Here is a 12764-nt window from a genome sequence, read left to right on the forward strand (position 1 = left end):
GTAACAAGCTCTCATATCAGTGTTCCCTCTTCTTCTGTTTGATCTATTAGGAACTGTAAAGTAATTGTTTTTGGAGTACTTTGTTCTTTCCTGTGATGATGCGTGATACTGAAATACTAACTTCACAGTGTTCGATTGCACTGTAGTTAATGACATCTTCCCTTGGTGCCTTTTCACCCCAATATCTGGGGACACTGCCTCACTATATTGTGGCTTTAGGACTAAAAATTTTCTTACCAGTCTAGCTTCTTTAACTGTATTTTGTCAAACACTTGTTTCTGTGTGGACACATTCAATATTTATTGCTCTTTATTACAGAGTTGAAGAATTTTTGGAGGACATTCCTTGATGAATGTATTTGGTCTTCTCTTGGTTGTAATAATGTACTCATTCAAGTGTTCTTCAGCTCAGGAAATCTTTCTTCCATTTCTTGTGGAGTTGCCTTTCCTGCATCTGTGTCTTTTTTCTTATTTCAAAACTTTTATTTCTTTGTTTTCTTTTAAATCAATGCTCCAAAATGTACATATTTCCCTAACATTCCTGCATAATTGTTTTATTAATCATCCAAGCACTTGTAGTATTCTCCTCACTTTTATGTTATCCCTTCTCTCTTTAAATTAAAATAAATTAATACTAATAATAATGTAATTTTATTTTTATGGCCTTTGCTGAAACTTTTATTTTTGTCTCTTGACATAGTCTTTTATTTCTTTGAAGATTGGTTTTCATGGCAGCTATATTTATTTCTTTAGTGGCCTTTTCAGATTTTTCTGTGTAATCTTTTGGAGTGGAAGCCTACAGAACAGGATATAAGTTCTCTTGATCCTTATTGAAATGTCTTACATCAGTGCCTTTTAGAGAGCAGTAGAATGCACAATCATCTCACACTCTGTAGCTTACATAGCAACTCGCAGCTCTGGTCTCTTGAGTGTGTCGTGTTCTAATCTCATATGCTTTATAAAACTCAGAAGCAGAGAAGGAAAAACACAAAACACAACCTTTGTTCACTTATTTTTTTCCCATCAGGATCAAGGAGACCCTGAAACTTAAAAAATTGAAGCCCAAAAGATCTGCAATCAACTGATTGTCTCACAGTCTTTGGCATATGGCTTTGTGTTGAACCATAAAATATAACCCAGTGGGAAGAAAGTATAAAAACATGGTTGGCATGCTTGTGCCTATTACCCCACCAAAAGTATTAAGTCTGAAGCTGGATATTCCTGAGTGGAAGAGTATGAAACCAAACAGACACACACACACACACACACACACACACACACACACACACATACACATATATATATATATATATACTATCCCAGAATTTTGTCTAACATCCTTTTTAAAAGAAAAGAGCACATTCATGTTTGTCAGTGAAATACACCACTCGTTCTTCTTTGTCGGTTATACAGTATTGAATGAATCATTTATGGCTTTGGGTCTCAGGGTATTTATCATTAAAAATTCTAGGCTGTTTTCACTGTCAAAAATATCTCCCCCGCCTTCCAGCATGCTAATTGTTTCAGTTGTGTAACTGGCATGTATGCAAGTTGGATAACCATTCCTTTCTCAAAGTATCAGCTTTGAGTAAGAAAATTATTTTGGAGTAAAACTTCCCAAAACAACATCATAAGTTGCCAAGAAAATTTTCTTTAAGATTTCGAAACATTATATTTTAGTATTCACTCTCAAACTCAAGCCAATTTTGCTTAGGGGAACACTATTGTTTGAGCTGAGAAAAAAAAGAAATCAAACCTAAACTGTGGTTATGCATCTGGCATTCTTATTATACATATGCAAACAATAGTTTTGCTAGTTTTGTTTTTAATAATACAAGTTTCAAAATATGTTCACATATGGCATTCCTTTTCATTTTCAAAAAGTTAAAATCACATTACGACCCCAAAGATATGTTCCTCAGGAAAATGAGACTAGTGCATATGCATTTCTATAGTCTACATTCTTTTGTAGAGATGGAGTTTTCATTTATTTTCATTGCTTCACTCATGTTATGTTTAGCCACAGATAGTTGCTGAAACAGTTACAAACCTAAGTTTCAGGTGTATCATATCAGTGTCTCACAGAGCATTCAGTAACCTCTTTGACACTTCTTGTTCTCTCTCCTATGTCCTTTGTTTCACTGTCCTCGTTTTCTATTCTATCTATCTATCTATCTATCTATCTATCTATCTATCTATCTATCATCTATATCTATTTATCTATCTATCTATATCTATCTATCTGTCTATCTACCTGTAATGTATGAATGTTTGCTTTGCATGTGTGTCTTGTACCACTGGAGTAAAGAAAGCAGTATTATATTCCTTGGAACTAGTTGTGAGCTTGCAGGTTAGTGCTGGGAATAAAATTTAGGTCATCTGGAAGAGCACCTGGTGCCCTTACCCCTGAATTATCTCTCAGGCTCTCCATTCTCTTTTATAATTCCAAGGTTTGTTGAGTTTTTAGTTTCTACCATGTAGTATTGATGGGATTTAGAATTATTAGGTTGGGTCTCTTGCCTTAAATAATGACATAGATGAGTTAGTAAATTCTGAAATCTACTGTAGAGCCTTTGTACTGATCATCATTATATGTTTAATTTTCCCATATCTTTCTTTAATTGTAAGCAGCCTAAAGATGGTATGCCTGTTGTCTCTGTTTCTTAGAAGCAATTGAAACAATAAACAAAATACATTGATTATTTTGCATCAAAAGTTACTTCAAGAGGCTAGAATGATAGCTCAGTGGTTAAGAGTACTGGCTGCTCTTCCAGAGGATCAAGGTACAATTCTTAGTTCCTAGTCTTACAACTATAACTTCAATCATAGGGAATGTAATACCTTCTTCTGGCCTCCAATAGCTCCAGGCATACAACTGGTATACAGACATGTTTGCAGGCAAATATCGATACACAAAATAAATTTAAACAATTAAAATATTTTAATTTTTATTTTTATTAAAAAATTAAAAATAATAGGCATGCAACATTGCTACCCAGATGCATCCTGTACTTCTGTTTCTAGGAGAAGTGAAATGTGTGCCCCCAATAAGCTCCTCCATGTTCCCACTTCTGTTGTGTATATTTTGGTTTACGACATGTAAACCAGTTTTTGTTTAATCTCAAGTGGGAGATTTTAGTTTGTCTACACCAGTTAATTGTCTGTGTGGAGCATGCTCTTTGCCAGCTGCAGTTAGTTGATTTCTGAGGGCTTTGTGGAGTATAAACGTGATAGCCCAGAGGAAGAGGAAGCATGGTGGAGTGGAGAAGGCAGAGGAGGACTTTTTGCTGTGTTTGCTGATTTTCTGATTACCTAGACTTCTGGAATGCCTTATGACAGATATTGTTATTGCCCCCCAAAAAATCCTATGACCCTACCCAGCAGGAAGAAGTAAAGAGGGCCACATCCCCTTTCCCTTACAATGTTCTTTTTCTCCTACACAGGCTGGGGTGGTGGTGATGGAAGGCAGGTATAAGCTTTAAGGAACTTCCAGATAAAGTAGCTTTTAAAAACCTAGTGCCTACAGGTGGCACCCAAATTTGGCTAAGCATAATGGGTAACTTCGCTTTTAATTTAGTAGAGGAGTCATCAGGTTTTGATGGTTTGGCAATGTTGTTTAAGGAGGTTGGCAAAATAGCAGCTATTTCCGCTGGGTGGTCTCCTGTCTTGTTTCCTGAGCAGGTCTTCTGGTTTTGCTTTATAGTTTTTATATATTTCATTTTTTTTTTTAAGTTTCGGGAGAAAGCTGAAAACTCAGAAGGTTCACTCAATTCTCTTTTGTTAGAAAAAAAATGCAGAATTGGCTATGCACCTAGAGAGTTTGCAAATAGAGGTTGAAGTGCTTGCAAAGCAAATAGTGCCAGTGGAAGGAGAACAAAAGGGTTCAGGCCTGGTGTCTGAGAACAGAAATTTCTCATAGGATGAAAGAGGAAAGCAAATTAGGCTGGAAGGCTGATTGCCACACCATCCTGCTTCGCTCACTTTTGTAACCCAGAGCACCTGAGTGAAGCAGGAAAGAGCAGGAGGCTGTACAGGAAAAATGGGTTACTGTCAAGCCCAGTGCAACACCAGAGGAGTTGTTTGAGGATATGCAAGCACCATCAGCTTTTCCAGTCTTTGTGCAACATATGCCTGCTAATGATGGTGATGAGGCTTCTGATGAGAGGATATGGCATCAAGTAGAAATGCTAGATTTAAAGTATTTTAAAGAAACTATTGTAAAGTATAGAATGCATTCATGTTTTGTTAAGCAAATGTTAAGTAACTGGGCTACCCAAAATAGACTTATTTCCCAAGATTGGAAGGAATTGGTGTCAGCTGTGTTACAAGCTGGCCAGCAGCTACAATGGTTATCACAGTGGAGAAATGAAGCCACGAAAATAGAGCAACAGAATATGGTAGGGAAAATGTATGCTGTTAACGATCAATTGCTTGGTATATGGTACTATGCTGATTTATGAGAAGAAATCTGATCTGTAATTGAACAATGTCAAGTTGCAGCATTAAGAGCATGGGATATGGTTGAGGAGCCTGAGAAAACAGTCACCTTTTTTTACTATGGTAGTACAAGGCCCTGCAGAAGCCTTCACTGAAATCTTACAGAGATTGGGTTGAGATTTAAATAGAATCATATCAGACCCTGAGATGAGACAAGCATCAATACAGATCTGGGTGTATGAGAATGCAAATACTGAATGCAAGAGAGCAGTTAGACCATTAAAAGCACTAGCAGCCTGAAAACGAATAGATAAGAGAGACAACTAATATTGGCTCTCATAAGCATCCTGCCAATATCATAGGACAAGCTATCGCTAGAAGCCTTAGAAATCAAAATGGCCGGTGCTTTAATTGAAGTGAATTTGGCCATTTACAAAAAAATAAATAAAAATTAAAAAAGTAAGGTAAAATGCTTTAGAGCTCAAAATAGGTGTGTTAACCCTGGAGAATACTGTACATTTATTCATAGACAGGAACAAGCAGATTCTGGCTGCAATGGAATACAATAGCTCCCAGGGGTTTATAGCCACTGTGGCAAGAGAAAGCATTGGTCTATGGATCGCCTGTCCAAGAGGGATATACAAGGTAACCTCTTGCCATCAGAAAACAAATGGTACGGCATGTCAGCTCTAGGTCCTGCAGCAAACAGTACAAGCAGTCTTACTATGGAAACAAGGAGATAAGGAGTAGGCAAGAAAACCCAAACTAAGAATCTCAGATTTGATACACACTACTGAAGGTAGTACACTTTGGATCTGGCTGCAGTTGAACTTTTACCCTATCCCCAAGAGTTGATAGTTACAAATTAACCACAGGTGTTTACGGTCCTTTGCCTTCAGGAACAGTAGCGATGATCTTGAAAAGAAACAGATTAGCTTCTCAAGGATTTATTGTGCATCTAGGTATTGTAGATGGAGATTGGAAGGAGAAAAGGTATTGTAGATGGGGATTGCAAGGAAAAAAAATCATGGCATATGTAAAGAAGGAGATATAAGTTAATGCAGGGAATAGAATTTGCTCAGCATTTCCTATTTCCTTACATTAAGGGGAAAGTCGCTCTGGTAGAAAAAAACATGAGCATTAGGGAGTACTGGAAAACGTGTGGTCTAGCAAATAGTGGTTAACGATATGAGACTCCAATTAATGCTACAAATGAATGGTGTTTAACACAAGATTTGGTAGATACAGTGGCTGATGTCAGTATCCCTTCTCACAAGTCTTGGTATCTAAAATGTCTGCTTTAGGAGGTTTATACACAGTTTATAGGAATTGGTAAATTAGCTCAAATAAGCAAAGTATACAGTGGACTAAATGTGTGGGACCAGAAGGACAAACAGGGAATTGAGACCCTATGTGTTTGAAATACCCATCAATTTATGGGAAAGGGATCTTTTACAAAAATGGGGTACTCAGATTAATATTCCTGCAATCCCAGGGGCAGAAAATGATGAAATTAGGGATAAAATGGTAGATTCTCCTGGGAAGGTATGGTATGTGTAATCAAAACAATCACAAGCGGTGCCCACTATCCATAGGACACCACAGGGATTGAGTTTCAAGTTTATTAGAGGGGCCACTGCTGAAATACCAACAGTCTTGCCCCTAAAGTGGATATCAAACAGACCTGTGTGGCAAACACAGTGGCCCTAAACAAAAGAAAAACTGCAGATTCTTAAACAACTGGTACAAGAGCAGCTGGAGGCTCAACATATAGAAGAGTCTATGAGCCCGTAGATTTCCCCTGTGTTGTAAAAAAAAAAAAAAAAAATCAGGAAAATGGAGGATTATAAAAGATTTAAGGTCAGTGAATAAAGTCATTCAACCATTGGGTTCTGTGCAAACTAGAATTCCTTTACCTTTTTTGTTACCTAGATCTTGGCCTATAATATAATTGATTTAAAAGATTGCTTTTTCACAATACCTTTGCATGAGCAGGATAAGGAAAGGTTTGCCTATTTAGTACCTATTCTGAACAGTAGTGGTCCAATGAGAAGATACCACTGGAGGGTGTTGCCATAGTGAATGTTAAATGGTCCAACTTCATGTCAACATTTTGTGTGATAACCTTTAGAAGTAATTCATAAACAATCTATTACTTATCATTACATGAATGGTATTTTGTTGGCTGATTCAAATGCTAATAGTTTAAAAAAATGTTTAAGGAAATACAAAGATTTCTGCCATGCTGGAGGTTACATATTGCTGCAGAAAAAAACACAAAGAAGAGATTCATTTAGCTATTTACTTAGTTATAAAATAAGTCAACAAAAAATTAACCACAAAAAGGTACGGATCCATAGGGACCAATTGCAAACTCTTAAACACTTTCAAAAATTAATGGGAGATATTAACTGGCTGAAGTATCCTATTGGTTTGAGTACTTATGTGTTAAGTAATTTGTTTCAAAAATTACAAGGAGATTCAGATTTAAGCAGTCTAAGATGTCTAATAGCTCAAGCAGAAAATGAGTTAATTCTGGTAGAAAAAAGACTGCAAGATGCATATGTGGATTGAATTAATCCTAAACATTATTGTATTTTGGTCATTTTGCCTTCAACTCATTCTCTTACTGGGCTCATTTTGCACAGGGTAGATAATATAGTGGAATGGATTTTCTTAGCACATTATCAAAATAAAAATTAAAGACATATATAAAAATATTTCTAAGTTAATTATAAAAGGTAGAATAAGACTATGTCAGTTGTCAGAAACAGACCTAGCCAAAATTGTGGTACCAATTACTAATGCTGAGATCATGTCATTTGCCAATGAATATTGGCAAAGAGCTTGTAGTAACTACTTGGGAAAAAATAATAATAAATATCCTAAAAGCAAACATAATCAGTTTATTAAAATGACTAATTGCATTCTTCCATGTATTATAAAGAGTACACCAATTCCAGAGGCATCAGCATTCTATACTGACACAAACATGATGGGGATGATAGGTTATAAGTCAGACAAAATAAGCAAGGTAATCAAAAGTCCATATACTTCAGTTTAAAAATCAGAACCATATGCAATCCTTATGGTATTATTAGATTTTATTAAATCTCTTAATATAACTACTGATTCTTTATATGTAGAAAGAATTGTTTTGCATATAGATACTGCTGAATTTGTTCCAGATAACTCAGAATTAACCTCCTTATTTATGCAATTACAACAACCCATCAGAAGTAGAAACTTGCCAGTATATACCATTCATGTTTGGTCTCATACAAGTCTGCCAGGTCCACTGGCACAAAGAAATGAGAAAACTGATCAACTACTGATAGGGAATGTGTTAGAAGCCTCCAAATTTCATTATGGTAATGAAAAGAGGTTTAAAGAAAACATTTTCTATCACTTGGCAACAAGACAAATAAATAATAATAATAATGTCCTACATGTTCTTTATACAACCAAATTCCATTACATGCTGGTAGTAACCCTAGGGGTACCAAAAAAATGAATACTGGCAGGTGGGTATTTTTCATTCTGCATTATATATATATATATATATATATATATATATATATATATATAATTAACACATACTCAGGGTTTTAGTGTGCAACTCCTTTAAGTACTGAAAAGGACGATTGTTTCATTACACATTTATAAGAAATAATGGCAATTGTGGGGATCCCTGCACAAATTAAGACTGGTAATACTTCCACAAATGTATCCAATAAGATGAAACAATTCTTTGCACATTATAATAAATCACATTACAGGTATACCACACATTCTTACAGGACAAGCAGTCATACCTTAAAAGAGATGTTTATTAAACCAAAAGGAAAAGAAAAAGAAAAAAACGGGGACAAACTAAATAATCCTTTGTGACTTCTAAATTTTGTTAATGTTGGTGAAAAAACGAACAACAATAGCTGGTTATAGAAAAAAAAAAAACTGAAGAACTAGGTCAACCTATATGCTATAAGGTTGTGGTAACATTAGAATGGAAATTAGCAATAGTTTTGAGATAGGGAGTTGGTTATGCTTATGTATCTACAAGTAATGACAAAATATGGTTACCAGCAAAACTTATAAAGACTAGATCTAACCGGGGAACACCACTTATCACCTGAGACATGGATGTTTTCACAAAGCAAATAGCCGAGGTAATTCACTCTCACAAACTGCCTCATTACTGATTTTTCCAAAGTTTGTAAGCAAATCATCTTCAAAAGGGCTAGGCCAAATGACAGACAACACAGAGACTGAAATGAAAACACAAATACTGGACAGAAAAAAGTACAGCTAGCTTTCTTGCGAGTTTGCCAATATCTCAGTTTTTCACAGGGAACCCAAACGATATCTTTGCCTCCTGATAAGTAATCTTTTAAAACTATTTTTATTTTTGTTGATTACTGTCTATTCACTTTGTATCCCCCCTGTACCTCCCTCCCTCCTCCCCTCCCAACCCCACCCTCTCTCTTCTCCACCCCTGTCCCTCTTCCAATCCACTGATAAGGGAGATCCTCCTCCCCTTTCCTCTGATCCTAGTCTATCAGGTCTCATCAGGAGTGGCTGCCTTGTCTTCTTCTGTTGCCTGGTAAGGCTGCTCCTCCCTCAGGGGGAGGTGATCATGGAGCAGGCCAATCAGTTTATGTCAGAGGCAGTCCCTATCCCCATTACTATGGAGGCCACTTGGATATTGAACTGCCGTTGGCTACCTCTGAGCAGGGGTTCCAAGCCATATCTATGAGTGGTCCTTGGCTGGAGTATCAGTTTCAGAAAAGAACCCTGTACCCAGACTTTTTGGATCTGTTGCTGTCCTTGTGGAGCTCCTGTCCTCTCCAGGTCTTACTATCTCCCACTTCTTTCATACGATTCCCTGCACTCTGTCCAAAGTTTGGCTATGATAAGTAATTTTAAGAACACGATTTTTCCATTCCCAAAAAGCAGGGGGGTGTTTTTGGTTATTTGATGGTTTTTTGTTTGTTTCTTTGTTTTTGTTTTTGTTTTTTTACCTCGGTATGGATTAATGTATATTGATAGAAATTTAAGGTTATTTTGTATTGTACATTGATAAAAATTTAAGGCTATTTTTGTAACTATTGTATGTTGATAGAAATTTAAGGTTATTTTGTATTGTACATTGATAAAAATTTAAGGCTATTTTTGTAACTATTGTATGTTGATAGAAATTTAAGGTTATTTTGTATTGTACATTGATAAAAATTTAAGGCTATTTTTGTAACTATTGTATGTTGATAGAAATTTAAGGTTATTTTGTGTAACTTTGAAAATTTAAAAGCTATTTTGTTTAATTTATTGTATATTGATGGAAATTTAATATTATTTTGTTTGACTGTTGTTTGATGTAAAGTTCTAGTTTTATAGTTGCCATCATTATTCTTATTGTGTGTAGATTGTTTAAAAAAAGTTTTTGTTTTTTAAACAGGGAGATCTGAGTTTCTTTGAAAACTCAGTTGAGTCATGTGGTATTTTGCTGAAAAGCTGTTCTGAGAGGGTATGTGATATTTTGCTGGAGTCTGGTTTGTGAGAGGGCACATGATGTTTTACTGTAAGCTCTCTCTTACAAGAGGCGTGACTTAAGCAAGCTGAGAACATCAAGGGTGGATTTTCAGCAGAGAAACATATGGAAGCTTATGGACAATGAGGCTTTGCTTTTTGGATGGACATCACTATGCAGATATTCTTGCCTTGTCACTTGACTGCACAGAGAAAAACATCCCAGAGAACTTCTCAGCACAATCCAATTGAGTCTTGTGGCTTTTGCTGACTTGTCCAGATCTTCTGAATCATACAGATTCCTGTTGCTGCTTGGTGTTGGCCTTTGGACTGGACTGCTGATATATTGATGACTGAGTTCGGTAATCCCCTAATGACCCATTGACCCTGGTCAGCAGGAAGTAGATAAAAGAGGTCTACAGCCATTTTCATTTCCTTAAGTAATCTCCTACCTAAGGTCAGGGGGTTAGAAAGGGAGTAAAGATGTTTAACAACCCTAAATAAAGTAGGTTTGGTGAAAAATCTAAGCGTACAAGAAACCACATGTAATTCAGGAGAATCTTTGCAAGCTAAACTGAGAGAGAATTAATATACATACATATATATATATATATATATAAACAAAACAAAAATAGGTTTGGTATGTGAAGAAAGAGCTCTCAAAAGAAAAACAGAAAATAGCTTAGACTAGTCTAGTTAGTGGGTGTCCTCCCATCTCTATGGTCTCTCCTACTAGGAGTTTCTGTTTGAGTACCCCTAATATCAGCTTAAGCTTGTCACAGAGATACCCCCACTCTCAGTTTCTCTTTTTTCTACAGACCTTCTGTCTTCTTGTCCTCTCATAATGTTTCATCTCCACCCTCTCAACTCTCTGTGACCCTTCTTCTACCTTGTTCCCTCTCTTCAGCTACTACTAAACTAGTCTCCTAGCAGGAGAGGGGAACATCATCCCACACACAAAACTTTGACCTAAAATTTACCCTGCCTACAAGATGTACAGGGCTAAAGACAGAGCAGACAGCAGAGATTGAAATAATGACCAACTAATGCCTCGCTCAACCAAAGATCCACCCTACCAGAGAGCACCAAACCCTGACACTATGAACTATCCTCTGCTAAACTTACAGACAGGAGCCTGACAGAGTTGTCCTTTGAGAGACACTCCCCATCAGCTTTTCAATACAGATGCAGAGACCCACAGGCAAACACTGGGTGATGCATAGGGAGTCTTGTGGAAAAGTGGAAGGAAAGAGAAAAGGACCTGGAGGTGACAGGAGCTCCATGAGAAGACCAACAGAGTCCACTAACCAGGACCCATAGGAACTTGCTGAGATTGGAAGCATCAACCAAGGACAATGTATGAACTGGACCTCGGCCCCTACAAAGATTTAGCAGATGGGTAGCTTATGCTTCAAGTGGACTGCATCAGACAGGGACTCAGGAGCTTTTTGATCACTTCCCCCTGGTGGGACTGCCTTGCCAGGCCACAGAGGAAAGGGACATTCTCATCCCTGATGCATCTTGATAAGCTAGACTGGATAAGAAAGGGAGCTCTTTTTCTGGAGGAAGGAGGGAAGGTGGAACTGGGAAGGAAAGAGGGTTGGGACTACAACAAGAAAGTAAAAAAAAATAAAAATTTAAAAAAGAAATGACACTAAATAAATTAAATTGTTAAGAAAAATCTTGAAATGTGTTTGTCATTCTTGGCAATAAGGGAAATGCAAATTAAAAAATCTTTGAGTTTTTATCTGACTCCAATCATAATGGTAAGAATCAACAAAACAACCAAAAACAATTGTTACAGAGGATGTGTTTGTGTATTAGGGAAGGGGGAAGGATCCTCATTCACTGTTGGGCGAATGGGAAAGTGGTGCAGCCACTTTGGAAGTGAGTGTGAAGAATTCTCAAAAAGCTTAAAATAAATCTACCATGCATCCAAGCTATACCCATTTTTGGCTTAAGCACAAAGGCTTGATAACCTATTCTACAAATATTTAGTCATGTTCAATGGTGCTCTTCACAATAGTGAAGGAACAGAAACAACCAAAATACTATCAAACTGATGAGAAGATAATAAAAATATAGGACACATACTTTATGGGATGCTATTATTCATCAGAAAGAAAATTGAAAACATTTTGGAAATGAATAAACAAAACTAGGAAGAATCATAAGGTAAACCAGATATAGAGACACAAATGTCACATATTCCTTACCATCTGAAATTCCTACCTCCAAAATTCAGATTAGATCATATAGCCTAGCATAAATGCAGAAAAAAAATTAAAAGGGAGACAATTTAGTCAGGCAGTGGTGGTACACATCTTTACTCCCAGCACTAAGGAGGCAAAGGAAGATGAATCTCTGTGAGTACAAGGCCTCCTGGTCTACAAACAAGTTCCAGGACAGCAAGAGCTACACAGAAAAACGCCATCTTAGAAAAGAAGTGAGAACCATTGTTGGGAGGTGGTGGTGACTAGTAGAAAAGAGAATATCAGAGTATAAGTGATCTGCAGGGGAAATAGAAAAAGCAGGAAGCTTTAATTAGGGAAGAAGGAAAAGGGAAAGAGGAGACTAAAACAACAGTAAGGATACCTGAAAAGCTATAAGGAATCATACTACCTAAAAAAGCCTGTAATAACTTATATACATATACATAAATAGTTTAAATAAAAATTTCTCATTTAGGCTGGAAATGATCTCAACAAGAGCCATAGACTAAAGTTGAAATTTCTGGTTTCTTTGAAGAATGATTTTTTTGTGTGTGATTTTTTTTTTACATTTTTATTAATTACACTTTAT

The sequence above is a fragment of the Meriones unguiculatus genome, chromosome 12 (assembly GCF_030254825.1).
Source record: "Meriones unguiculatus strain TT.TT164.6M chromosome 12, Bangor_MerUng_6.1, whole genome shotgun sequence".
Taxonomy (NCBI): Eukaryota; Metazoa; Chordata; class Mammalia; order Rodentia; family Muridae; genus Meriones; species Meriones unguiculatus.